This window comes from Pelodiscus sinensis, chromosome 25, assembly GCF_052426305.1.
Source record: "Pelodiscus sinensis isolate ZL-2025 chromosome 25, ASM5242630v1, whole genome shotgun sequence".
Taxonomy (NCBI): domain Eukaryota; kingdom Metazoa; phylum Chordata; order Testudines; family Trionychidae; genus Pelodiscus; species Pelodiscus sinensis.
The window spans coordinates 13,072,140-13,099,737 of NC_143076.1; the positions used below are offsets into that span (position 1 = coordinate 13,072,140).

The 27,598-nt window shown below is 49.5% G+C and overlaps 1 protein-coding gene across 14 annotated transcripts in view; it reads right to left on the reverse strand.

The window, feature by feature from the left end:
- ST3GAL4 (ST3 beta-galactoside alpha-2,3-sialyltransferase 4) overlaps positions 1-27,598 on the reverse strand; it is a 153,996-nt gene that overhangs the window by 107,708 nt on the left and 18,690 nt on the right. Inside the window, exon 1 of one of the 14 annotated variants that reach the window (XM_075909652.2) lies at positions 5,652-5,667. The exons of the other annotated variants lie outside the window; for them this stretch is intronic. The gene's annotated coding sequence lies outside the window, so the exon portion shown is untranslated. Of the gene's footprint in view, positions 1-5,651; positions 5,668-27,598 lie in introns of those variants that run through there. 14 annotated transcript variants of the gene reach the window in all.

Genomic DNA, 27,598 nt, shown 5'->3' on the forward strand with positions numbered 1-27,598 from the left:
GTGCCTGGCCAGGGACCGAGAGCTCTCCAGGCAAAGCGCCTTGTAAAGAGTCTGTACCTAGGGCACTGTGCAGTAGAGGAAACGGGCCTAGCCATACTGCTGAAGAATAGTCTGGGCTGGTGCCTTTCTTCCCTCAGCCATCAAGGCCCAATCCTCGGGTACAGTAACAGCCAGAGAGAGAAGGGCCTGGAGTTCTGGGCAGGGAAACCTGGCTGCCCACAAAGTAAAAGCCGGAAACGAGACTGTCTGAACTGAACATGGCTCAGGGAAATAATCTCCTTACAACTCCTGCAATTAACAGTCATTTTACGAGCAGCTTAACTGTCCCTGCTTCGGCCCTAGGCTGGTAAATCTGGCTCTCAAAGAGGGAGAGATTTGTAGGGCAAGGCCCAAAACAAACTAAGAGCTGGTGGCATTTCCCACAGAAGAGTGTAAAATAAAGCGAGTTGAGAGGAAAGGGAATGCTTGCTCTGCTAGGATCCAGGAACCCAGCTCCACCGCCCTTCTGACAAGGAGCAGTTGCTGTGGAGGGAGAACTTTATCGTCCACTGCTTTACATGCAAACCCCAGCCAGTTACCACAAGCCTGGACTGGATCCTCCTCTGGAGGAGACATGATGCTGCTGACAGTGAGCATATTTCAGTCTGGTACGTACATACCCTGTGGTCTGTCGGGCTTCCAAGAGAACCCCCGGATTAGGGGAGCCACACATGCAAAATCAGGTCCAGGAAGGGCTAAGGGCTTCCTTCCATGTCTTCAGTCAGCAAAAAGCGTGTAATGCGGTGTTCTGCTGGCAGAGCGTGAGAGAATAGAAGGGCAGATGCCCAGCTGCTAGCAAGAGGAGTAGCTGCACTGAAGTTTAGCTGTTTGAGGTACCTATATCAAATGGGCTTAGTAGGGCTCAGTCTAGTTGCTAGGAGAGCTGGAGGAAACCTGATTTTTTGAAATTGTTTATTAATTTCTGCAAAAGTTTTCATTTTCTGCTGAGGAGCCAAACCACAAACATTTCAGTTTGGGGCTTTATGAGTCCCTTCCCCTGTCCCATGCTTTTCTCCCCATCTTTTCCAGTGGCAAAATGGAGAAGATAGAACAGACTTTTCAGGGTCTTTTTCAGGCTGGAAAAACCAGAAAGTTCCCTTCCTTTGGAAAGCAGAGATGTAAAATCCCATTTAGAACGTTAACTGGTTAAACGATAGGTTTGATCCGTTAACTGGCTCCCTGCATGGCTCTGCAGGGTGCTCCAGCTGGGCCGGGCTGGGCCTGTTGCACTGTGCCGCTAGCCTCTCCAGCTGGACTGGGCAGCGGTTAACTGGTTACCCCATTAAGCATGCTGGTGAGGCGAATGCTTACCGCGTAACTGGTTAATCCTTTACATCTCGATTTGAAAGAGGTTGCATTATGTTGAAAAGTATCTGCAAAGCACTTCAAGCAGTTCTGGCACCCAATGCCCAGGCAGCCACACCCTATCTGACATGCTTAACAGGGAGGCCTAGGGCTGCATTAGGAGCTGCTTAAGTGAGTGAGGTTACAGTCAGGGGGAAGGTTGTCCTTACCTAGTTCAAAAACAAAACGAGGACAGGTCCATCAATGGCTATTAGGCAGGATGGGTCGGAATGGTGTCCCTGGCCTCTGTTTGTCAGAAGCTGGGAATGAATGACAGGAGATGATTCCCTGTTCTGCTCATCTCCTCCGAGGGACACGGCACTGGCCACGGTCAGAACAGGATACGGAGTTAGATGGACCTTTGGTCTGACCCAGTATGGCCGTTCTGGTGTCCTGCCACTGCCTGGGATGTAACCAATTCTCTAGCTAGAGAGGTTCTCCAAAACACAGAAATCTGATTCACAGGCTGTAAACTCTGCATGCCCCTGAAGTGACATTTGCATTAACACCACTTGTGCAGAGATGTTGCATAAAAAGATGAGGGCAAGGGAGAGCCGGGAGTGTTAGAGAAGTAGGGTAGGCAGATACAGCAGAAGAGGCATTTGTGACAGTCTTACAAGGTCTACTGGTCTATGCAACTGGCAGGAGAGCTAATGGAAACAGAGTATGGACATTCAAATTGGAAGCAGCAGCTTTTCTTGTTGGCCGAGGAAGACCTCCTGGAAGGACATGTAAGAAGCCAGGGAGCAAGGCATGGAGAATCCAGAGATATCCACACCTAGGGAAGGACTATGTCTCAAAACTACAGATATGTGAGTAGAATAGGGAATGTTTAGTCAGACCTGATTAGGGTTATTCTTTATTTCTGGGTTTGTTGGACTTTTCTACGCTGAGCATTTCTAACTTTCCCATTATACTGGGACTTTCCAAACTGAATCCCAGAGGAGCAGTTCTGTGTTTTTAATCCTGTTTTCAGTTGCTCCGTAACACGGAGCAACCAAGCAATGTTTCACCAAATGTGGTTTGTTGTTTTAAATAAAATCACCCTTTTAAGAACATGATCTGATTTCTGTGTCCTAGAAAGTGGGAGGTTCTGTGTGCATGTGCCTGAGTCTACATAACCCTACTCTTAAGGGAAACTAAAGTTCTATTTCCAGCTGATCTCAGCAGCTGGCTTTCAATCTCCCTCCAGAGGGAGGGATAAAAGACTGAAGCTATGAACCTCCCAGGAAGGAATTCCCAAGTGTGCCTTCTTGGGTCTCCAAAGGTGATTTGCGTGTGGGTGGTGGTGGCAGCGAGACCTATCTAAGGCTGTGGGAACCTGTAAGCTTGAGGAGTTTTAACGCAAGCCGTTAGTAGCAAAGTATTTTGAAGTTTTGCAAGCCCCTACCTTCTGCACTCAATGTGCCAGAGTGTGGAAACAACCTAGACAGTCCCAGAACAGTATTTCAGAAACAAAATATTTTGGATTTAGGAAGAAAATTGGGAATGTTTTGGCTTTCAGACATTCCAATTTGACACCCCCCCAAATTCCCTTTAGAAAGAGAATTTTTCACAACAAAAGTTCATTTATCATAAACCTAATTTTCCACCAATAAAAGTTTCGAGGGAAAGTTCTCGACCAGAGCTAGGATAGCCGTTGTCAATGCTGTTCTTTTGCTTGGAGTCAATGCTGGCAACACCTGTTCAGTGTTTTATGCTGACCTGATTCAGAAAACTATTGGGAGGACAACTTGCACTTGGAACAGCTAGGCTTCCTGCCTGCTGAGTGGTACACGAAGAGTCTGTAGGCAATCCAGATCCCTGGCTCAGTGTCTAGACGGACAGTGTACTATGTACATTGGACAAACGTCTCAGACACTTTGCCAAAGAATCAATGCCCACAAAACAGATATTAGACAGGATCACAAAGAAAAAACACAGTTTCTTGCTATTTCAACCAGAAAGGGCATTGTCTCAACAACTTCGCTACGTCTAGATTGCATCCCTAGCTTGCATCCCTTTTTCGTAAAAGGGATGCAAATTAGATGTATCGCAATTGCTAATGAAGCGGGGTTTTAAATCTCCCCCGCTTCATTAGCATAAAAATGGCTGCCGCTTTTTTTCGGCACAGAGCTTTGCTGGAAAAAAGTGCCAGTCTAGACGCAGATCTTTCGGAAAATAAAGCCTTTTCTGAAAGATCCCTTATCCCTTATTTTACCTGTATCCTGCTTCAAAGACATTTTAACACCAGACTTGAAAGAGAATCCTCTGAACTGTCATTCATGCTTCAATTTGACACTTTACACCTAGGTCTTAACAAAGACACTAATTAGCTTCCCCAATTATCACCTCTAATATCATTAGCTCGCAGACATTTACCTCCCCTCTCATCCCCCTTCTGTTCTGAAATTTGATTTGTCCTTTTCATATGTGTTCCTTTTTTTGATTGTATCCCTTTAGTATATATGGTCATGCCAATTTTCTTCCACTATTTGATTTGAGGAAGTGGGTCTGGCCCACGAAAGCTCATCACCTAATAAACCATCTTGTTAGTCGTTAAAGTGCTACATAGTCCTGTATTTTGTTTCAGCTAGACCAGACTAACACGGCTACATTTCTATCTCTGTCCAGACAGATCACTACATTCTGCCCAATTTGGAGCAGGGACTTACTAACCTGGGTCTCTTATGTAGCAGGTGAGTAGCCCAACTACTGGATTCTCTGGGGGTGAGTCTGTTTTTTTTTTTTTTAAGAGAAAGACAAACGACAAACACCACACCTACACATTTAGTCCGGATACAAAACAGGACATTTTTCCAAATCTCAAATGCTGCAGGACAGGAACATAGTGTCTTGCCTAAAGTGTATGCTATGTTATGTTTCTAGGATCATTCTAGATTCTCCATGCCAGGTTTGGCTCAAGTTTTCCCCATGCCTGGTGTGGCGGAATACCCATCCCCTCCTCTATTAGATAACAGAGAAACTTCATAGCATTAAACACGTACTGATATTATGTCTCAGTCTCCTCCTCGCCCCCAAAGAAGCTCCTGCACAAGCTGTTAAATTGCTTAATCTCATTTATGTGGAATAGGAGACAGAGGGTAACCCCTCCTGCTGATTACATGCATGAGAGCTCTCACAATGAAATCGATTTCACAGCACGCTTCCTACATGTCACCACATTAATTCTGTTGTGATGCTAGGCCATTTGGGAGGTCAGGGTGTGAAATGCCACACAGTGCAATGGAGTGATTTGAGAGAGACAGAGGTAGACACCCCCCTAAGGCAGCTCCCTCTTTGCCTCAGTTTCCCCTCACATCTCTAAGATTTGCCTTCACACACAGCTAGTGAGTGGCTTAATTCCTGATTGCTTACGAAACATGCTTAGATCTTTAATTTCAAGGAAGCAGACAGGAGGTGTATTTTACCCCAAGCCGAACTCAGCTGATCGGTGCTCAGTACCCACAGAGCAGACAGCTGAATCCAAGTGGGCCCTGCGAGCGCGCAGACCTGCCATCCTAAACAGGCTTCGGAAGCACAGAACTGACCCTGCCTCTCTTCGCGCCCCTCACAAAGATGCCAAGTGTTCTCAGAGGGTGAAACCAGCTTGTTTAAAGGGCAAAGGAGCAGCTGTCCCAGAGCCCAGTGATTTAAAAGGACCTGGGCTCCCAGCCACTGACACAACTACAGTGACCACGGCAGTGACCAGAGCCACGGGGCCCTTTAAATTACCCCAGGCAGCACTGAGAGCTGGTTGGGCCCTCACCCTTCCTGGCCGCCTGGCATTATAATTTATATCAGGATAGTTATGCGAGCATAGCCACGTCTGTGCCCTTCTCCTTCGTTCGGGCAGCGCCAGTGGCTATCACCCAGCAGGCGTGATGGCAGGCGGGGTCTTGGGAGAAGACAGCCCAGACCCCAATTTCTACTTACGCTGAAGAGTCTTTGTACAAACGGCACCTTCCTATTCAGCAGATCAGTGCCCTGCGTGCACTAGGCACTGCAGTGAAGGTTAACAGCCACTACAGTACTCCAATTAGCCCTACACCGGAGTTGCCTTTAATTTTCCAGCTCCGGCACTCTTCCCTGCACTGCTCCGATGGAGTGAGTGGGCTACAAAAAGTTAGGTAGCCACAGCTGCATGAGGGCTAGCTGTCCCGAGCATACAGGCCTGTATTCAGAGCAGCTAGCCTGTTCCACCACCCCACCTGTCCCACCACTATTTTTAACTCGCTAGTGCAGATAGGTCTACCGGAGCTAGAAATTACACTGCAAGAGTAGTGTACCTTCAGATCCAAGCTGCAGGAGCCAGAATCTGTTCCTTCTTGCACATTATCAGAAGAGACACGACTCCCCACGCCCATGGAGGCCACTGATAGCAATGAGGGTGGCACCAGAATCACTTGAAGTCAACTGGGGGGGGGGAGGTAGAGGGTTGCATAAGAGTCCGAGGGCTCTGAAGGAAAAGGTTCTTCACTTGTCAACTGAGCACAGCCATGACCACTACGGAAGCCACAGCATCCTCTTTAGCAGAGCCACATTTAATGCTTATTCACTGTCTCAAGGAACACTGTTACACTCCGGTCTACCCCACACAAGGGCTGGATTGCCAGCAGTCTGTCTGCTCTAGCACGCCACCTGATCTCATCCCCAAGGGAAGCTGCACTAATGCTACAGCATTGGAGGGACCCAACTGTAGCATTCCTGGTTCCTCAGCCAGAACTCAACCCCTGCAGATGGGAGCACAGCGCAAAGACTGACCTTTCTGATCTCTTTCCACCTCTGTCACCCTGGGGACAAGCTGCCTTCTTAGCATGGACAGTTTCCCAGAAAGTGCACTGAGAGCAAGCTCAGGAGTAATCTGGTCATAACTTCATTTTTAAAACACTTTTCTTCCCAAAGGATTTCAGAGACACTTTAGAGGTGAGACATCTGCAGTAATGCAGCCCCCTCTGGGGCAGAGCACCCAATCAACCAACATAAAAAAGTTGATGGAAAATGATGTTGAAATTTTCCAAAGGAAAAAATGTCAAGTTTCAATCAAGTTTTTCCACAGTAACATTTTGAAATAAAACAAAACAGGTCATGTCCAAGCATTGATTCAAACCAAAACATTTCAGTCCCAACTGACAGTCTGACCTGCTGAATTTTGGGTCTCTCAGAAATTCTGTTATTTAAACTTCTCATCCAGATGTGCAACACAAACAGGGACCAAAATATCAGAAGTTTTTCTATGATGGACCCTGTAGCTTTTCCAAGCAACTCTGACAGCACCACACATTTTTTGGACAGGAAGGAAACAATTCCTCACTGAAACCACCTGGAAAAATGTAATGAGAGCGCAGAAATGCAAAATGTGAATTTGGTCAGGGCTTTGAGGCTACCACCACCAGGACTTTAAGATCTCATGCGTGGCCAAGACTCTGGTTTCATGGCTCATCTGTAAGAGGCACCTCCAAGAATAAACAAGCCAGCAGATTCCTTAGGGCAGTGGTCACCAACCAGCAGGTCGGGATCTGCTGGTAGATCTTGGAGCCTCTGACAGGTGAGCCTCTTGGCCAAACCAGTCAGGATATCAAGTGCAGCACTTCAGCTGCCCCTCCCTACACTGCTGCACCCTCCCTGCCATTTGCCTTGGAGCCGTCCCCCACCCCAGGAGTCTCCTGCTTGCAGTACACAGCAGGGAAGGGAGAGGAGGGGGTGCTGATGTCAGCTGCTCCCTCTTCCACCCTGTATTCTATCTCCACAGAACGGAGGCAGGGGGAACAACAGGGCTTGGGAGGGAGGGAGGGAGTTTGCTGGCTGCTTTGAGTGGTGCAGGGCCAGGGCAGCGGTGAGCCTGCCTTAGCCCCACTGCACCTCCACCCAGGAGACACCTGAGGTCAGCAGGGCCCAGCTGGACCCAGCTCCAAACCCCTGCTCCAGTCATGAACCCCAACTCCCTCTCGAAGTCTGCCCCCTCCCCCCAACTCCCTGCCTCGCGCTCAGCTCAGAGCTCCTCTTACACTCCAAATTCTTTAGCCCAAGTCCAGAGCCTGCCTGGTAAGAGGGAGGGAGGACGGAGTGAACAGGGGCAGGGCCTCAGAGAAGGGACCCCAAGGAGGCGGAGCAAGGATATTTGGGTTTGAGACAGATCTGACATTGCACTTAAATTCAGAACGTGATCTTGTGCTTAGAAAGGTTGGAGGCCACTGCCTTCGGGGGGCTGTACAAAGAGTGTGAAGGCGCTTCCTCCAACTCCTGCAGCACATCTTCTCCCTTCCCCAGGTCGAAACAGCACCCAGTGGAAGCTCCCTACCTCAGCCTTCTTATAAAATGAGCTCCTTGCACCAGGAGCTCAGTCTCCCCAGCCCGTTCATTCCCTGGCCTCTGCCGAGACCCCCTCGGTACCAGTGGGGATGGTGGCTTATGGGACGTGGGCACCAGACCATGAGAGACTGAGGCTGGCTTACAGCTCTGCCATGCAGTGTATTCAGTGGTCCGAAGCATCTCTCTGAAGGGGGGAGGGATAGCTCAGTGGTTTGAGCATTGGCCTGCTAATCCCAGGGTTGTGAGTTCAACTCTCCAGGAGGCCATGTAGGGACCTGAGGCAAGTCTGTCAGGGATGGTGCTGGGTCCTTCCATGAGGGCAGGGGACTGGAGTTGATGACCTCTCAAGTATGGACACACTCTAAGCATGGCTGTAGAAATATTCTGCATTGACCCACAGGCTTGAAAGCAGCCCACTCAGTCTGAGCAGCCTGCCATGGGTCCTGGAAGCAGGCAAGCTGTGGGAACACACAGCATGAACTCACATGTGGTGCTGTGTGCAGAACCTCCACAGAGGACCAGCCTCTACCAGCTGTGGCTTGTAAGTACTCACCAAGGACCAATAGATACTTCCAGTCTGATCAAAGTCAGCCCTTTGCATTCTGTGCCAAGTGTAGCAGACCAAGCTCCTTGAACCCAGGCCTACAGTGCTTGGCTGGACAGAGGGGTGCTTGGCTGGACAGAGGGCAAGCAGGAGGTCTTGGGAAGAAAGCCCCAGGAACAACAGCCTTCAGAGTAAGACACAGGCAGGCAAAACCAGGGCCCTGAGTCCAAAGACTCAGCTTTGTTTCCCCCTTGGACAGGAGCCATCCCTGTCTACTTGTTTGTTGTATTTATTTTTATTTCTGCTTAAACAACAAGAGAGGCCTATCCACTGCTCCAGGCTCCCTAACAAACCATTAACAATGCAATTAAATCTTAGCAGTATTACAGTGATCAGCTCAGCTGGAACCCAGCCAGCCCCTGCCTATAATCACTCCTTTCTCCCATTCATCACTGTGGGAGCACACCCTCAGCCCTCTCCCAAACCCCCAGGTGACCTTTGCAGCCTGGAAAGGCTATTTCAGGACAAAGACAAGCAAACTCCAGAGTCCTTGGCCCTCAGAGAACACCACCCTGTCAGCTCCCATCTTCTTTTACATGAGGGGGAATCTAACTTCAGCACCACTGCAATCCACAGCAGTGGTAGTATGGCACAGAGAGAAAAACAATCCCTCCAGCTTGCTAATCCCAGCACTTTACAAAAGGCGTCTGGCAGTGTTGTCCCCATTTTACAGAAGGCAAAACTGAGATGCAGAGAGGTGAAATGACATGCCCAAGGTCACCCAGCAAGCCAGTGGCAGAGGTGCAACTCAAGCCTGGGTCTCCTGAGACCTGGTCCATGCTTTATCCATTATGCAACTACCTAAAAGCAGAGCTGTCGATTCACTTGCATCAAGAGTTAGTTCACCACCAGCCTCACTGGGAGGGTAAACTGGAAACACGCTCTGTCCAGAGAGGATTTGGGGGTGGAATGAGGCAGAAAGGTAAGGAACAGGCCAGGATAATGCCAAGGCAGAGAGTCGGGAAGACAAAGGAATGTAGAAGGCAATCAAATAGAGACACGATAGGTCAGTTTTCAGAATGGAGAAAGGTAACTAGTGGTGTCCTGCAGGGGTCTATACTGGTACCAATCCAATTCGTTAATTCAATTAGAATCGTAAATGATCTGGAGAAAGGGATAAACAATGAGGTGGGAAAATTTGCAGATGATACTCAACTGCTCAAGATAGTGACGTCCAAAGCAGACTGAAGAGCTTCAAAAGGATCTCACAAAACTAGGTGACCAGGCAACAAAATGGCAAATTAATTTTAATTATGATAAATGCAAAGTAATGCATCTTGGAAAACTATCCCAACTATACATACAGGCTACATCTACACTGGCATGAATTTCCGAAAATGCTTTTAACGGAAAAGTTTTCCGTTAAAAGCATTTTCGGAAAAGCGCATCTAGATTGGCAGGATGCTTTTCCGCAAAAGCACTTTTTGTGGAAAAGCGTCCGTGGCCAATCTAGACACGGTTTTCCGCAAAAAAGCCCCGATGGCCTTTTTCGCGATCGGGGCTTTTTTGCGGAAAACAGTACTATGCTGCCTACACTGGCCCTTTTGGGCAAAAGTCTTTCGGAAAAAGACTTTTGCCCGAACGGGAGCAGCATAGTTTTTCCAGAAAAGCACTGATGATTTTACATGAGCTCATCAGTGCTTTTCCGGAAATTCAAGTGGCCAGTGTAGACAGCAGGCAAGTTTTTCCAGAAAAGCTGCTGATTTTCCGGAAAAACTTGCCAGTTTAGACACAGCCACGGAGTGATGGGGACTAAATTAGATCTTACCACTCCAGAAAGCACTTAGTCATTGTGGATAGTTCTCTGAGAACAACCATGCAGTGTGCAATGGCAGTCAAAAAAGCAAAGAGAATGCTCGGAATCATTAAAAAGGGCTAGAGAATAAGGCAGAACATATCTTATTGCCTTTATATAAAACCATGGTACGCCCGCATCTTGAATACTGAGTACAGAAGTGGTCATCATCTCAAAAACAAGGTATCTTAGCATTGAAAAAGGGCAACAAAAACAATCAGGGGTTTGGAACGACTGCCAGATGAGGAAAGATTAATAAGACTGGGACTTTTCAGGTTAGAAAAGTGGAAACCAGGAGGGAAGTGGAAACCAGGAGGGAACATGATAGAAGTCTATAAAATCATGACTGGAATGGAGAAAGTGAATAAGGAAACGTTGTTTATTTGTTCCCATAACACAGTGTTTTTCAAAGTGGGCCGTGAGCCCATTTTCAGAAAGCTGCTAATGGGCCACTCCAGTTTGTTTACTTAGTGGCTCCGCAGCCAAGGGGCCCACTTTGAGAAACATGGCATTGGCCACTGTCAGAGGACAGTATGCTGGGCTAGATGCACCCTTGGTCTGACCCAGTATGGCCGTTCTGATGTATTTTCCTGTGTTAACCCAGACTCCCCCGTCCAACATTTGGCACGACCTCTGGATTTGAGCAACACTGTTCAGAAAGTGGGTAGGGCTTTGAAGTAGGCCAACCTGCCAGAGGAGGGGACAGCAACACAGCAGGGGGGGTGCAATCTGGAAACAGCACCCAGACAAAGCCAGCTGTTGGGGTTTCACAGAGCAGCCATGCAGACCATGCTCAGCCAAACCAGGCACAGCTAAGCAAGGACCCTGCTAAAGGCACCATGGTGCAGACGGAAAGAGCAGCTCAGTGCTACCGTGTCAGCCTTTATTTACAGCACAGAGGATACGGCGTCCCTCCTAGGCCCTGCTGTCCCTTGCGATACCTACTCTCCAGCCCCGGCAGCTGCAGCAGGGTTTCCTCTGTCCTTTTACTCCCAGGCCCCTGCAGTGTTTCCTGTATTTACTCCTTTTTAGCGAGGCTCTGGCACAGAGGCTCCTGCCTGATCAGCAGCTAACTCTTTGCCAGCAGTTACAGCTTGCCTTGCTGATGAAGAAGGGCTGCGCTGCAGAGGCTGCAGCACGTACCCCTCAGTATAGTCTTCCTTCTAAGGGTATGTCTACACTATCACCCTAGTTCGAACTAGGGTGGTAATGTAGGCAACCGGAGTTGCAAATGAAGCCCGGGATTTGAATTTCCCGGGCTTCATTTGAATCTTGCCGGGCGCCGCCATTTTTAAATGTCTGCTAGTGCGGACTCCGTGCTGCGCGGCTACATGAGGAGTAACAGTAGTTTGGAATAGAAAGCCTAGTCCGAACTACCTAGTCCGTGCCGCGTGTAGCCACGGGGCACAGAGTCCGCACTAGCGGACATTTAAAAATGGCAGCGCCCGGCTATATGCAAATGAAGCCCGGGAAATTCAAATCCCGGGCTTCATTTGCAACTCCAGTTGCCTACATTACCACCCTAGTTCGAACTAGGGTGGTAGTGTAGACATACCCTAAGAGTCACTGTTACGAGGCAGGTGTGACACAAGGTGGGGGAGGCTATATCTATTCTCAGTCCAACATCTGGGGAGAGGGGGGGCAGGTAAGTGGTCTTGCTTAATCCTGGGCCCCAACTGGTGATCAGGCCAATATCTATTAATCCGATGGCCCCTTTAAGACAGTGAGGCCAAAGTGCAGGGCAGGCTGCAACACTCGCTTGCACCAGTCCACAGTCAAAACAGCCCAGGCCCTGGTTCAGGGCAGGGTGGGCAAACATCCAGTTCCCGTAATCGGTTTTAGCTCAGACCCTGGTTCAGGGTGTGGCAGACAGTTCCCAGCACAAGTGGGGAGGAGGAGACTACCACCCAGTATGTGAGGTGGCAAGGGGAACACAGGCCCTCCCTATTCCACCACATCCCTGCCCAGGGCCCTAGCATTGGTGGCCACTGTGGAATCTGCTGCAAAACACACCAACACACATCCAAGGGCTATAAGGTCCACCTGACCATCCTCTGCTTCCCCTGGGCCACTTCCAGACTCCCCATCCATCTATACCTGAATCCCAGTCAGCAGTGGGTTCGCCATGTCCGGCTACTCTGCATGTAGGAACAGGGCACAGAAAATATCCTCTTCAGGGCCTGGGTGTCTAGACCAGTCATCCACCTCTGCCAGACCTCTGGTCCTTCCAGCATCTCAGCTTCTACTGAGCTCCTGAACTGAGCTTTTATACTTCCTGCCCCACCCCTAGGCCTCTGTGAACTTAAAAGGGCAGGCTCCCACTCAGCCCACCAGGGCTCAGAGAGGGGTTGCTCCTCCTCGGGGCCAGTGAGCAGCCACCCCTGAATGGGAGCTGCATAGTATTTCCGCAAGAAGCACTGATTTCTTACAGTAGGAAGTCAGTGCTTTTGCAAAAATTCAAGCGGCCAGTGTAGACAGCTGGCAAGTTTTTCCGGAAAAGCGGCTGATTTTCTGGAAAAACTGGCCAGTCTAGACACAGCCCTAGCGTACTCTCGTGACAAGCCTGGCCACCATGCCTGCACTGCTACCTCTAATGAGCTAGCTCAAAGCTAGGGCAGCATGCCTGGCCTCACAGCAGGAGAGGCAGCCCCAGCAACGGAGGCTGCAGTTTCTATCTTGGCTTCTGGGCACGTGTCCTGCTTTGTCCTCAAGGAAGCAGGACTGGACTTCAACAGCAGCGCTGGACAGCCTCTTCTCACCTCTTGTCCCTTCCCCCAGGAGGGCACTCATTCCAGCTCTCTCCAGGTCGAGCGAACAGGGATAAGAGATATCACTGCACAGAGTCTTGCTTGATGCTGCACATGGTAAAGGTTTCTACTCATCCTCCCTTCTCTTTAATAAAAGAGGGTTTTTTTAATGGTGATTGTTGTTTGCCATGGAACTAAGCAGCCCAAGGTCTCTCCACCCGAAACCCTGAACAGAAAAGGAAAACTTGCCCCCACTGAAAATGAAGCACTGGACATCAGGGGCTAGATTTAGGTCCACTAGGCACTGCCAGGAAGTGCTGCTGCTATTCCACAGCTAGTTCCAGTGGGAGTTTAGAATCATGCAGGGTTTTGGTGCAGAGGCAGTTTGGGGAGAGGGGGAGCGGTGTGAGCAGCAGGCAAGTTTACTGTCTACCTGGGGCTCCCATTAGAGTCATGCCCTGAGCCACAGTTGCTCCGTGGGAAGTGGGCGCTAGTGCAGAGATTCTGGACTGAAGGGGCTGCCCTGCATGCTGGCTGATACATCTATATGCTCCCCGACTCCACATCACTGATTTGTCCTCCACTGAGAATAGAGCAGCAAGGCCAGAGGCCCCTGCTACCATATGGCCGCAAGGGACACTAGCAATGGCAGGGGCGACAATGAATTGAGATGGCTCAGACCCGGCTCCCATCCTTCCAGGCTGCGGGAAGGCGAATTTCAGGGTAGCTGACCTTTGGATTGGGCCTAGACAGACTAAAAGGCCCCAGTAAAGTCAGCTCAGGGCACTCTCCTACTCAGTTGAAAGGGGCCTGTGCCTCTGAAGACGAAGGAGCAGGGGTTTAGCTGAGGCACTCCTTATGTGGACAGGACTTCTCATCTGTCTATGGACCTGCCGAATGAGCATGTTCCATCTGATCAGCTGGGGCCCCTCATGCTGCAAATGGAATGAGGTGACCCCCCCCCCCAGCCCCGTTCCTATTGGGTGTGCCCTAGGGATGTAAAAGAGTAGTCGATTAGTTGGGATAAGCCAAGGCTTATCGGGTAGTCGAAACAACTACTTCCATTCCCCTCCCCCTTGCTGCTTCTATATCAGAGGCAAGTGGGGGGAAGCAGGAGCTGGTGCTGGGGGCAACCAGCTTAAAAGCCGCTCCCCGCCCCAGCACTGCCGCCCTGGCTGCCACGAACAGAGGCTGCTCTGCAGCAGTCTGGGTCCCCTGCGGACAGCGGCTGCTGGACCTGCCGTGAGCTGGGACTGAGCAAGCCCGGCTCAGTCCCTGCTCGCGCCGGGTCCCAGAGCTGCCCCTGCTGCGGCTCTGCAGTTTAAAAGGAGCTGAGCCGCCTGCGTGCCCTCTGAGCACCTTCCCTGATTGACTTAATCGTGTAGTCGATACAAACTGTATCGACTACATGGTTACCCAATGACCCGCCTCCTACCATCCTTAAGTGTGTCCACATTGCCACTGCTGCCAAAAGACAGGCGAAGGCCTCCGCAGACACCTCCCCGCATTCTCCTAAAGCAGGGAAAAGCTACTGCCCAGGCTCCACGCGCTCTGTGGCTCCCTAGAGCTGTCACCAGCCCCTTTGAAAAGCCACGCACTGACGTGACAATTCAAAGAGAAATGCCTCAAGCCGCCCTGCGCCTGACAACCCACCGGCATTTGACAGAAATGCCCGAGGCCAGCACTAAACGAGGAGTGAAACATGTGCCAGAGAAGGGATGCTGAATTGAAAACGTTAGCAAAGAATTGGCCTGCTTGCCGGGGCGGAGCGGATGAGGAAGAATCAATTCTCCTGGATAAATGGCACTTTCATGGCACACAGTCACCTGAGTGGAAGCGGGCCGCCGGCAGCAGCCCAGCCTCCAAGACAGCCAAAACAAGCTTAGGAGAAAGGCTCAGGTTTCAGCGCAGTGCACATGCAAAGGGAGGGAACAGCACAGTACATCTAGGACACATCTGTGCAGCAACAGCAATGTGAGCGGGTCCCAGTCAGAATTCCTGTGAAAGGAACCACACACCAACCATCCTGGTCTATGGGCCATGCAGAGATCAAGGGCAGAAGAGAAGGGGTTCTGTGCTGACTCAGCACCTAGACAAAGGGATTCTGGGCCTGTGATTGGGGGTGGGAGGTGTTAGAAGAGAAAACTCCTGTGCAGAGAAAGAAACTCCAGAATAGAAGTGACCAGGGCCAGTCAGCTGTCAGAGCCAGTAAAGCTGGGACGCCAGCCTCCCAGGTCTCTGTTCTACACCCCCGTTTTGCTGGTCCAAGCACTCCCAGAGGTCAGAGGGGATCTCCCCCAAACACTCAAACAGTTTCCATTCCCCCTGAACACACGACCCAGCTGAAATGCTCCTGATCAGGGCACTGTGGCGGCCAAGACTCCTCCTCGGGGTTCAGTTCCTAGAGAGGCACAGGGATTAGCAATTACAACACGGATCAGTGCTGACCAAATTCCGTCCCGTCGTCAGCGCTCGGGAGTATGAACTGGAAGAGTTGTGTCTGTCTCTCCAGCCAATTTCTGCTCCGTTCATCACCCGAGACTGTGCAGTCAATCATGCTCAGGGTGTGGCTGACATACCCCTGGCTCTCGTGACTTAATCCTTATCACCTGATCTCAAGCTAACGCCGTGGAGAAATGTCCAGTATTGCAATGACTAGGCCACGGGAGGGCAATAATTTGCAATGGGGAGCCACTCCAAGATTTTGGCAAGTGGTCAAGGGCTGCATTTCTACCAATGGGGCTTGGGTTCTGGGACAGAGTTTGGGTGCAGAAGGGAACTAGGGGGAGGAGACTACGGTGCAAGAGGGGGTGTGGAGTCTGAGAGGGAGTTTCAGTGAAGGAGCACGTGTGGCAGTCGCCCAAGCTGCTTGAAGAGGGTTTGGAGCCAATTGCTGGTGCTCCCACTGGCGGCGGCATGTAGCCCCGTGACAGGGAGGGCTAGAGTCTCAAAAAGGAGCTTAGGTGCCTAGTAAGTGCCTAAATCCCAGATTTAAGCTTCAGTAGCTGTCTCAGAAGTCCCACTCCACTGCTGCCGACCACTGCAAGCACCTGCACTTTGCAGAATTGCTCAGCGCCTTTGTTTCTGCCTCTGGGCATGAGCATTCGTCCCTCACCGTCCATGTCCTGAGCCCCAGGGCAATTTGTGAACCAGGGAAGGCAGGTGTCCCTCTGCTTAACTCGCACGCGGGGTCCGGCCAGGTGTGTCTCACAACACCTAGCTCCACGCAGAACGTCGCGAGAAGGGAGGAAAACTGCCTCTGTAACTTGAGCCCCCCCGGGGAAGGAACTCATCCAGGATATGGGAGTCACCTCCCTCCCCCCAACTCAAGGCCCCACTGCCTGAGAAGAGATTTGATAAAGCTTAGCCGCCGCTCGGCTGAGTACCAATGAGCTACTGGAGAGTGGCTCTCCTCTAATCTCCCCTGGGGATAATTAAAGTCATTGGGCTCTGTAGCCTGGCGGGGTGGGCACGCCCAGGAGAGACCCAGGATCCCAGCCTTCTGCTCCAATGGAGCCAAAGTGGAACGGCTTCCACAGGAGAGATGGAGGCTCCCTCAACAGACTATCTCACGGCTCTTTGAGCAGGACACTCACCAGCGAGGTGTCTGCTCCCATGTCGGAGCGGGGACTCAAACAGGGGGGCCCCCATCCTGGGTAAGTACCCTGGGCTACAAGAAATGCTGAAGCCAGGAGAAGGCTCCCAGCTGAGCATCCCAAGCAGAAGGCACTGAACTCAGCGGGTACAGCGCCATGACCATACACTCCAGGCAAACAGGAGTGAAGTCCCAACTGAACAACCACATGCTGGCCTGTCCATCAGCTCCCACGATTCTAGTCTCCCAGCACCTTCCACGAAACCCCCCCACAGATTTGGGTTGAGCAGAGACTGCGGCAAACCTGATGTCCAAACAATGCACACACCATGCCCAAGCCTCCTGGGTCCCTCTGCCCAACTTTCACAGACACACCCAGGACCTGGAGACGGCTCCATGGTTCAGAGAGGGAAGCTTTGGGCCCGGAAGGGAACAATGAATTATTTCAGCAACGTAAAAGCCCATGGGAAAGACAAACAGGTGGCTGGAGGCACTCACAGCAGCTGGACAGAGGAAGACTGTTTGTCCAACAGAGGGGAACAGAAGCAGATTGCAAGAGAACTCACTTGCCCCTGTGTCCCAAAGAGACTGAAAACTCTGGATCCAAGCCCAGGATATCCTGGCCTAAGCTCACTTGCAAAAATCTGAAAGGGGAGTCAGATGGGGGAAAGAGCTCTCTCCTTATTTTTAGTGGGGCACAGAAGACACCCCCCCCCCCCGAGTTAGTTGCTACAGCACAAACAGTAGTTTTCTCATGAGCATCCAACACTGACGCCAGCTTCCAGAACAGAAATAGCCGACAGAATGGCCCTGACAACCTGACAGGCAGCAGATGGTACGAAATCCAGAACACTGTGAACGTCTTATCACTTAGGATACATTAGTCCATATTTCATCAGCTGTACACCCTCCCTTTTCCCTGTATAGGGGGATTGTGGGAGAGAATGAAAAGCATTGGGCTAGACGGCAAGTTACCTAGGAAGCACACCGCACTGCTGGTTTGTCCAAACAATCCCAGCCTCAGAAGACGAGCTACAGCCTCTTATCACGGCAGCACCATGGTCCCAGCAGCGAGGCTAGAAGCCGGGGGGGGGGGGGCTGATTCACATACTACCACAATGAATGCCATACAAATGGCTGGAGACAAGTGAAACATCAGATTTCTAGGGCCAGGTGGCACCAGGAAGATAATTCCTTCGAAACGATATGACCCAGTAAGATCTCGTTTCCTGCCAATTACGACTCCAGCAACAAATGCGGCAATTGAGTGCCTGGGATTAAGAGCCAGCGATTAGCCGACCACTTTGTTATCGCCTGGAATGTTGAGAATCAGCCAACGGTACTTCAGTGGCTGCCGTCAGTACGTTGCACCTGCGAGAAATCAGGAACAATACAGGGGGAATGCCAAGCACCTTCAGTTTCCCAGAGGAAAAGCTGTTATGATACGTTCCAGGGAGGTGCTGCAGGAATACGCAGGCATCAATCAATTTGAGTCAACTGCTACTTCTGCAGCCAAAGCATTTGCAACCAATTAAGAGGAAAGCTTGCTTCTTTCACCCTGTTCAGACGTGATGTGGTATTCGAGGTACCTACACAAACAGGTAGTGGATGGCTACGAAGCATGGGAATGAGCTAGGACAGTGTTTCTCAACCTTTTTTTTAATAAAGTACCCCTATTTCAAAAAAATATATATAAATACCCCCTTTAAAAATATATATATATAAGTACGCCCAGTACCTACAGTTTCCAAACACAAAATACCGTATTTTAGCGAATATAACCCGTGGGTTATATTCATTTTTACAAACCCCGCACCCGCCCTGTGGGATATACTCTGGTGCGGGATATACTTTTTTTTTTTTTTACTCACCTAGTGGTGAGCACTCCCCTGCCCGGAGGCTAGAGGCTGCGCAGCCGCAGGAAGGGGCAGGGGGAACGCTCCTGCACAGGAACCAAGGGATGAGCGTTCCCCTACCCGGAGGCTGGAGGCTGGCGGCTGCGCAGCCACAGGAAGGAGCAGGGGAGCACTCTTATTAGAACATAAGAACGTAAGAACGGCCGTACTGGGTCAGACCAAAGGTCCATCTAGCCCAGTATCCTGTCTGCCAACAGTGGCCAGCACCAGGTGCCCCAGAGGGGGTGGACCGAAGACAATGATCAAGCGATTTGTCTCCTGCCATCCTTCTCCAGCCTCTGACAAACAGAGGCCAAGGACACCATTTTATCCCTTGGCTAATAGCCTTTTATGGACCTAACCTCCAGGAAATTATCTAGCTTCTCTTTAATTCCACCGCCTGGAGGTTGTGCAGCTGCGTGGGAACCAGGCGGGGTGAGTGCTCCCCCGTCCTGGGTGGCTAATTCCCGCCCCCCCAAACCTGTAAACACCCCCACCCCCGCTGCCCCGCACAGTTTGAAAAAAAGTCTTGTATACCCTGCGGGTTATACTCATGTGCGGGGTACACAAGATTTTTTTTACTCAAACTGCAAAAACTGTAGGGTATATTCGGGTGCGGGGTATATTCACTAAAAGACGGTATTTTTCTACCATTGCAACACATTTGTTTAAACAACTTAATCATAGCCGGGCGGGTGATGAAATGTTTGGGTGTAAAAAGTACAAAAATAATAAAGCGCTGTAAAACTTAAAACAAAAGTTCCGTTTTCTCCAAATTTCAGTTGTGTTGACGTACCCCCCAGACTTCTCTCAAGTACCCCTAAGGGTACTCGTACCACTGCTTGAGAAACACTGAGCTAGAAGACAGTAAATCCCATAGCAGGATACTAGCAAATTTGAACTGGTAAAATATGTTAAACAGGTTATGGGAGTATACCTTTATTCTTGAACATGAAAGCCAAATCAGATTTATTGTATTATTGGTTCTTTCCACAAAAACAAGCATTTCTCTTTGACTAGTGCAAACATTCTGAGCTAATTTTGCACTTGCATATTTGCCAGCAATGAATGTCAAATTGGAAGTAAGATTATAAAATTCCCAACGCAGGTGGCACCGGCTAGTTCCATAAATTGAATGGGTACGTTTCCGTTCCCTTGATGGCATGACTTATGGGACCAATTCATTGCATGAATGGTTGCTGACAAAAGTCAGAAGTAACCGTGAATGATAAATTAAATCAAAAGTTTTGCAATCAGGGCACAGACAATTCACGAGCAGGAAAAAAGGCAAAATGTGGCAAATAAATGATTGATTCTGTGTGAGTCAGAAGACTGTCCCGTCAGCACTGATTAAACATCCACGTCACAAACCCACCACTGCTAATGGGGCCACCTTCTTTGCTGGCTCAGAGACAACATTGAATGGGCCAGGGAGACTGAAGTCGCCTCGTGCCTAGAGCAGTCCCTCCAAGTGAAGGAGAACCAGCCAGCAAAGTGAGGGAAACTTGCTGAGCAGCTGCCTGTGAGATCCTTGTTCTGGTCCCAACCTAGCAAAGTACAAAGCATAGTTTAACATGAAGCATGTGCTTAAGTCCCATTGACTTCAAGTGCTTAAAGTTAATAACCTGTCCACATTAGCTTTTCTGCGCTCAGGGAAGGCATCAAAGAGGTGATGTTTGGCTCTGTATCAGAGCTGGGTTTGGTTTATTGATGCAGAATCTGATTTAGGGTTCGCGTTCAACAGTTATAAGTTCTCATCAGAACTTTGCTTATATTTCAGTCACATCCAAACAGACTGGGAACACAAAACTTTCTGGATCCAATCTAAGCAGAGCCAAAAGGGCAGGTTCAGATGCAAATCAGATCTCCACTTTTCCCTGGTTTTAAGATCCAAGGCTCTAGTTTTAACCTCTCCCTAACAACAGAAAGGGTCACATTTGTCCCAATATTACTCCTCTGATTTCAGTGAAATGAAATCATGTGCTTCATGTGCCATATCCCTAAGGAAATTCAGTATTGTATACAGCTTGGAGGGCTTCACTTAGAACAGGACACTTTAAAAGGTGTCCACGTTCACAAGTCCACAGCCAAACACATACATTCTCTGCCACCAAGGTGGTCAACACATAAGCCATATGGATGATTCTTAACACTCTAATCCCAGTGGTTGCCACTGAGTTATTTCCAGCTGGAGACAGTAACTGCAAGAGATGGAGTTTACCAGATTTTGAGGGTGGGAAAGGCACTGGAGAAATTTTGCAAGAGGAACAACAGCCATGAGAGTCACAGATGGAAATAATTGTGGACAAGGAGCCTCTCCCATGCACAGAAGTGAATTCCAGTACTGTGAGCTCAGGTGAAACACTCTTCTAAGAAAGCAAACAAAAAAAATTGCCAACATTTTTTTAAACATACAAAACAATATTTGCCACTAAAGAAAGTAATGCTCCTCTCATTCCAGACACAAGTTTTCCATTACAAAGAGTTGGTAAGTGACCTTTCTTTACCAATATTTATGCATATAATTTAGGGGAGGAGGAAGAGAATACTGTTTCCTTGATTTTAGTGTGTTTTATTGAAAAAAAAATATGTGATTTTATTTATATGTGTATTTTAATCTTCTCTGTAAAAAATCATGAAAATTAGAACTCTGGCTCAGAAGTTATGGCTTAAAGATTGAAGCAAATGTTTGCATTTGTACGGTACCTAAAACAGCAGGGCCCTGCTCTGTGATTGGAGCTGCTTGGCATTACTGCAATACAAATAATTAACACCACCAACTCCACTGTCATCCTAGGACCAAAAATTTAAAATTCATCAGAGTTGGCCGCCTGCGTTTGCAGAGCAAAAAACTACTAGGGAACTCCCAGAGCAGCAGAGCATCCTGAGCCCGAGTTAGTTCGGAGACTGCCCTTTGTTTGCTCTCCTGTGCATGCAGCAGCAAAGCACTGCGCAGTGTAGACATAGCACTGAGGCTAGGGGTGCGTCTACACAGCACACTTTTTTTGGAATAAGCTATTGCGGAAGATATATTCCAAAATATCTTATTTAGAAAAAGAGCGTCCATACTACAGGGAAGCCTCAAAATTAGTCCAAGGCAGGTTCCCCTGTTGTGGACGCGCTACCTCAATGCAGAGCCCCTGGAGGCACTGAGGAGGAATAACTTAGAATGGCCCTGGTGAGGGGCTATTTCGAAATAGCAGCAGGGGAGCTGCTCTGGGAGTATAGCTATTTCGGAAGAGGAGTTATTCCTTGTGGAATGAGGTACACAGAAGTCGGAATAAGCCGTCCGTTATTTCAAATTTTTTTTTTTGAAATAACAGAATTGCTGTGTAGACGCTCGCATTGTTATTTCTGAATAATGCTAGTTATTCCGAAATAACGGTGCAGTGTAGACGCATTCTGTCTACACTGGCAACTGAACAATAAGAGGTGCAAATCCCCTACCTTCCTTGCCCCCGAAAGACAAACATTTAGCCATGGCAAGTGCCATTGGGTGGAAATATTTTGTCGGCAAAAGAGGCGACGCACACTGGCTACAACTTTTAGCAACATGACTGCGTCAACATGGCTGTGCGGCTAAAAGCTGCGTCAGGTCCAGGGCCGGCCCTACAGAGGCAGGGTGCTTTTGGCAACCTCCCTCCCTCAGTGCCACAGGCATGGGACAGGGTCACCCTCCCCACCCACCACAAGCCCCGCCCCACCTCCACCCCATCCATTTCCCTAACCCTGCTCCATGCCCCTTCCCATTCCTGCTCTGTCCCTATCGCCCTCCTCCAAGTAATGCAAACTGGAGGATTACCTGAGAACCTGGTGCAGGGTGACAACAGGACGGACGGACGAACGGACACGCACTCTCACCACAGCAGTGGGAGCCAGAGCGTCCTGGCAACCTGCTCTGCTCAGCCCCATCCCGCACTTTCAGGAGTGAAGAGCCGCATGCATCTCACGAGCCACGGGTTGGCCACCCCTGCACTAGTGGCTTAAGATCCTCCCCCAAGAACAGGACTGAGACTTGCCAAAGTCGTCCCATAGCACCAGCATCTGTAGAACACGATGCTGTGCAAGCGTGTTTCAAAGTGGAAAGACTGAATAAGAGTCTCCGAGGGTTCATGGAGCCACAGGAAAAACCCTGAGGCAGGAGCCAAAGGCTCCAAATCAGAGAAACCAAAAAGGTGCATGTCCTCCGATCAGTAGGAGTGATCTCTACCTGCTACACACCCCCAGCGTTACACAGCCCTGGGAAGAAAGCAGAAATAGTTAACGCTGCCAGCGAGGATGAGGAATGGCGGGGGACGCTGGACTGCAGGAAGCAGACAATGGCTTTCCCATCTCTCTTCGCTGGGCTGAGTTTAAGACAGTTTGCTGCAGGGCTACCTAGGTCTGGGATGATCTGCCTGTCAGACCAACCTCTTGGGACCGGCACTGGCTTTATGAGGTTACCCACATGCCGGTTCTCCTCTTACTTCCCAGAGCAGGAACAGACCACAGCAGCTGAAGAAATATTCCAGTTTTGGTTGGACATATTCCTGGAGGTTTCTTCACATGACAATCTTTAATTAAAGATTCATCTTTAATTCCTGGAAGGTTGGCAGTTCTGTTTCCGTCCCACACCTCACGGGCGGGCTGGACAGATCAGTCAACCCAAGCTACATTGAAGGGGTAGGGCAAGGCCTGCGGTGGGTCGGAGTTTCCCCAGACCCCGCACCTGGGAGACTAGGGGGTAGGGTTGCCAGGTGTCCGGTATTTTCGCCTCATGTCCGGTAAAAAAATTCAGAAAATACCGGACACCTACAATGTCTGGTATTTTCTGTTTTTTTCCATGCCAGGAGGTGAAAATACCGGACACCCGGCAACCCTACGACACACTCAGCAACTGGACCAAGGCCCCGGACCTCCTGCTTACCTAGTTCCGCAGGGAAGCTCCCTTCTGGCTCGACCAAGAAAACAAGATGGTCATTGGCAAAAAACCTAAAGACTTGAGCAAGGGGAAGCAATGCCTTCCCTGGGTCTTAGTGCTCACCCTCTTCTCTTCCTATCCCTATTGTGACTGCACGCAATTAAAGGGGCAATGCTGTTTTATTTTACAGGCAGTCCCCGGGTTACGTACAAGATAGGGACTGTAGGTTTGTTCTTAAGTTGAATCTGTATGTAAGTCGGAACTGGCGTCCAGATTCAGCCACTGCTGAAACTGACCGCCAGTTCTGACTTACATACAGAATCAACTTAAGAACCCCAAGCGTCCCCAAGTCAGCTGCTGCTGAAACTGATCAGCGGCTGATTCCAGGAAGCCTGGGGCAGAGCAACTCTGCCTCGGGCTTCCTGTAGTCAGCGCTTGTCAGTTTCAGCAGCGGCTAAATCAGGACGCCTGGGGCAGAGCAGCTGGGGTGCTGCTGGGTTGGTCCAGTAGCGCCCAGAGCGGCGCTGCGGGACCAACCCAGCAGCGCCCCAGCTGCTCTGCCACAGGCGTCCAGAGAAAAGCCTAGTCTGCTGGGGGGGGGGGCGTACTAGCTGCGCCCCCCCCCACCCCAGCAGACCAGGAAGACGCGGGCGGCGGACCGAGACGCACCGCGGTCCCGCCGCCTGGGTCCTCCGCGGCTTTGCTCCCCGTCTCCCTGGTCTGCTGGAGACCAGCAGACCAGGGAGACGGGGAGCAAAGCCTCTGAGGACGCCGGCAGCGGGGACAGCCGCGGGGCGTCTGGGCTGTCCCGCTGTCGGCTTTCCCCGCGGCTTTGCAAAGTCCTTTTTTTGCTTAACAACTTTGGTCCCCCCCTTTTTTCCCATCTGGCAACCCTACTGGGGGGGGTTGCCCCAGGCGCCCCCCAGGACAGCCCTGCCCCAGCCCCATTCCCATACAAGGTGCATGTCTGTTGTTCTGTAGACTTGTAGAGGACACAACCCGCACGGTTCTGTGGGGGGGGAATTGTCTTCTAGAGCAGTGTTTCTCAATGATCGCTGACAGATCCCTCCTGCAGTTTAGAAAGGCAGTGAGCAGGTCCCTGTCATCAAAAAAGTTGAGAAAAACTGGCTAGAGGATAAAGATAATAAAGCTACTCAGGAGCCTTAAAGGAGAGACTGGGTCTTCTCGGCATTTCATTTTTACTGTTGTGGGATTGACCTGGATTTTTGCTGCAGCTTGGAAGGCTACGACCACACCCCTGCGTGATGCTCCCAGGATCCGGGACAGGACTATTCGCCTGAGGGAGCTCTTGGGTTGACAGAGCTTCTCGTAACGGCTTGGCCAATTTGCACTCACCTCCTGCCCCTACCACTTTTTACTTCGCTCCCCCAAAACAACTGCGTTGAGATTCGGAAGCAAAGAATTCACCGCGGGCACGGCCTTGCAGCAAGGCCTGGCTGAGGCCCGATCTGGATTCCCAGCTGCTGAGCATCCCCATCGCCAATGGGCATTAGGAGCAGCCAAACTGATTGTTTACTGTATGTGTCTAGCTCCATATGTGTAGCTGACATTTTGCAAACATGTAGGAAGACAAGGTTCCTGGCCCAGGCACCGACAGTCTACATTAGATATTAATTACTGGGGATTAGGAGCAGGCTGTATGGGATAAATAATGAGAATACTTGTCAGTTGCACTGAGCTTTTCAGATATCACCTAACTAATCCTCAACCCCCTCCATGGCCCAGGTCTAATCCCGAATTTATATGTATTCCTCCCTCTATTGCTTAATGAGCTGCAGAAACGCTCGGCTCACAGCTGCAGAATGCATGAGGAGACTCCAATCATCCCCTCAGGCAGAACAGTTCCTACAAACGGCGGCTCTGGAAAATCCTCCAACGCAGTGTGCTTTTGGACTTGCTCATCTAGTAACCAGAGGGGACAAGAACAGAAAGGATCCTAGCCCCAGGAAATGCATTGTTCCAAGAGACACAGTGTGAGCCAATGACAGACCTGTGGACAGAGTGAGGCGACCCAGATTCTATTTCTAGTGCTATCACCTGCCTCCTGTGTGACCCTGGGGAAACTGAGGCACAAGGCATGTCAGTGACTTGCTCAGCTGTAAAACGAGGGGAATACTCTAAAAAGAAATACATTTTCAAACAATGTGATTTATTTAAACAAAGCACTACTCCCATTTTACCCTGCTACTGGCCCTCCTTGCCTCAGTTTCCCCAAGTCCGCAGAGCTAGACAGTGGCAGAGCCAGGCCATCCTATCCCCTAACCCTGGGCTTAGTCCTCTATGCCATGCTGCCCCTAGAATAAATTCAGAATTTTTTTATAGATTAAAATATTCACCCACTAGAGTGATCTGCTCAAATAATGGGAAGAACATAAAGCCCCGGCACTCAACTCACGGGTAGGAAGGAAATGGAAAAGCTGTTCTGGTTTTCAGAAGGAGAGTCTGTGTTTATGAAAGGGAAAGTGGGGGTCATTTGGTGAGACTTTGCAGTCTTCATGAGTGTAAACTCATCTTCTTGCATTCTTCAAGATCAACAGGAGACACACAGATATATTGCCTTTTAGTTTAGAATAAGAAAACAAGAAAAAAATGTGTTCTCTTCGAGAGCGCACAGTGCATGAATCTCCTCTGGGAACAGTCTATGCCGAACAGAATGTAAATGCAGACAGCTACCCCTTTAATTCCAAGGACTGTGATAACTGAAAACAAGCTACATTGCACAAAACCTTCCGCCAAGATTAGCCCAGTGAGTCCTCTCCACTTTCAGCACCTTCCCTGGCCACAACAATCCTACAAGGGGAGCTGTATTGCCATGCATTAGATGGTGCGCAAGGGAGAAGAGAGTCTACCTTCCCCCCCTCCCATAGCGGTATCAATTTTGCAGGGCTAATAGGGTAACCTGCCCTTGTACATGCACCTTCTCGGGGCAGGGCAGCTTGCGTGTTCTTATGATCCCGGGAGCTTAGTGCTCCTGGTAGGTTTAATCAAGCCGGAACGGTCAAGGGGGGAGGAGCCAGACTAAGCATGGACACCGATCCTCCAGGATTGGGGGTTTGGCTCAGGACTAACAACCCTGACCTAGAAATAGCTTTTGTTACCGAAGACAGCAACAAAGAATTCCTTCTCCACTGTGTGCAACAGCCTTCCAGAGTCACTGACAGTGACTTGTAGGACTGCCAGTGGTGAAAGCAGAAATGAAGCTATTGACATGAAGATGGAAGTCCTGAGCGCCAAGATTAAGACCAGAATTGGGTTCTGGAATGTACGTATCAGGTATGAAATGGGTAAGCTTGCGCAGATTACAAATGAAATGAGATGCTACACACTACATATTCTTGGTATCAGTGAGAGTAGATGGATTGGATCAGGAAGAATGAAGACTAGTACTAGTGAAACAGTCCTTTTTTTCTGGAAGGGATGATGAGGGAGTAGCTATCATCCTGAAGAAAGGAATAGAGAAATGTTTGCTGGAATGGAAACCAATCAACAGCAGACTGATGAGAGCCAGAATGAAAGGTAGACATTTAAACATTACCTTAATCCAGTGTTATGCCCCAACAAATGAAAGTGAAGAAGAAAAGAAAGATAGATTCTATGAACAGCTTCAAGCTGAAATAAAAACAGCATTATGTCATGATCTTATAATAGTCATGGGGGACTTGAACGCTAAAGTTGGGAGGGATAATACGCACAATGATAGAACCATGGGGAAACATGGGTGTGGTACCAAGAAGGAGAATGGAAAGAGGCTACTGGAACTCTGTTCTTTACACAATCTTGTCCTCGGAGGTACGCTCTTTCCTCACCGTGAAATTCACAAGTTAACATGGCGCTCACCAAATGGTAGGGATAGTCATCAGATCCACGATCTGATGATCAATGGAACATGGAGACGCTCATTACTAGATGTCAAGGTGAAAAGAGGGGCTACTGTCGGCAGTAATCACCATCTTGTGACAGCACTCATAAAGCTTAAGCTAAGAAGCACTGGTTACAAGATACCCATGCAGAAACGCTTTGATGTAGAGAAGCTACAAGACCCCAAAATTAAGAATGCTTTTGACTTAAAGGTAAAAAACAGGTTTCAAGTGCTACAAGATCTTGAAGAAGAAACTCACAGCATAGAAGAAATTAATAAGAAATGGGAACAATATATGTAAAGAGCAGCGAGGATGTCTAGGTTTCAAACAGAAACAGAAGAAAGAAGTATGGATCATGGCAGACTCATGGAAGGCAATTGATAATAGACATATCTTAAAGAAGAAACTCACAGTTGCTAAATCAGAAAGACTGGAAGAAAGATACCAGTCTAGCAGCAATACAAAGAAGCAGACTGGCAAGTTAAAAAATTGGTGAGAGCTGATAAG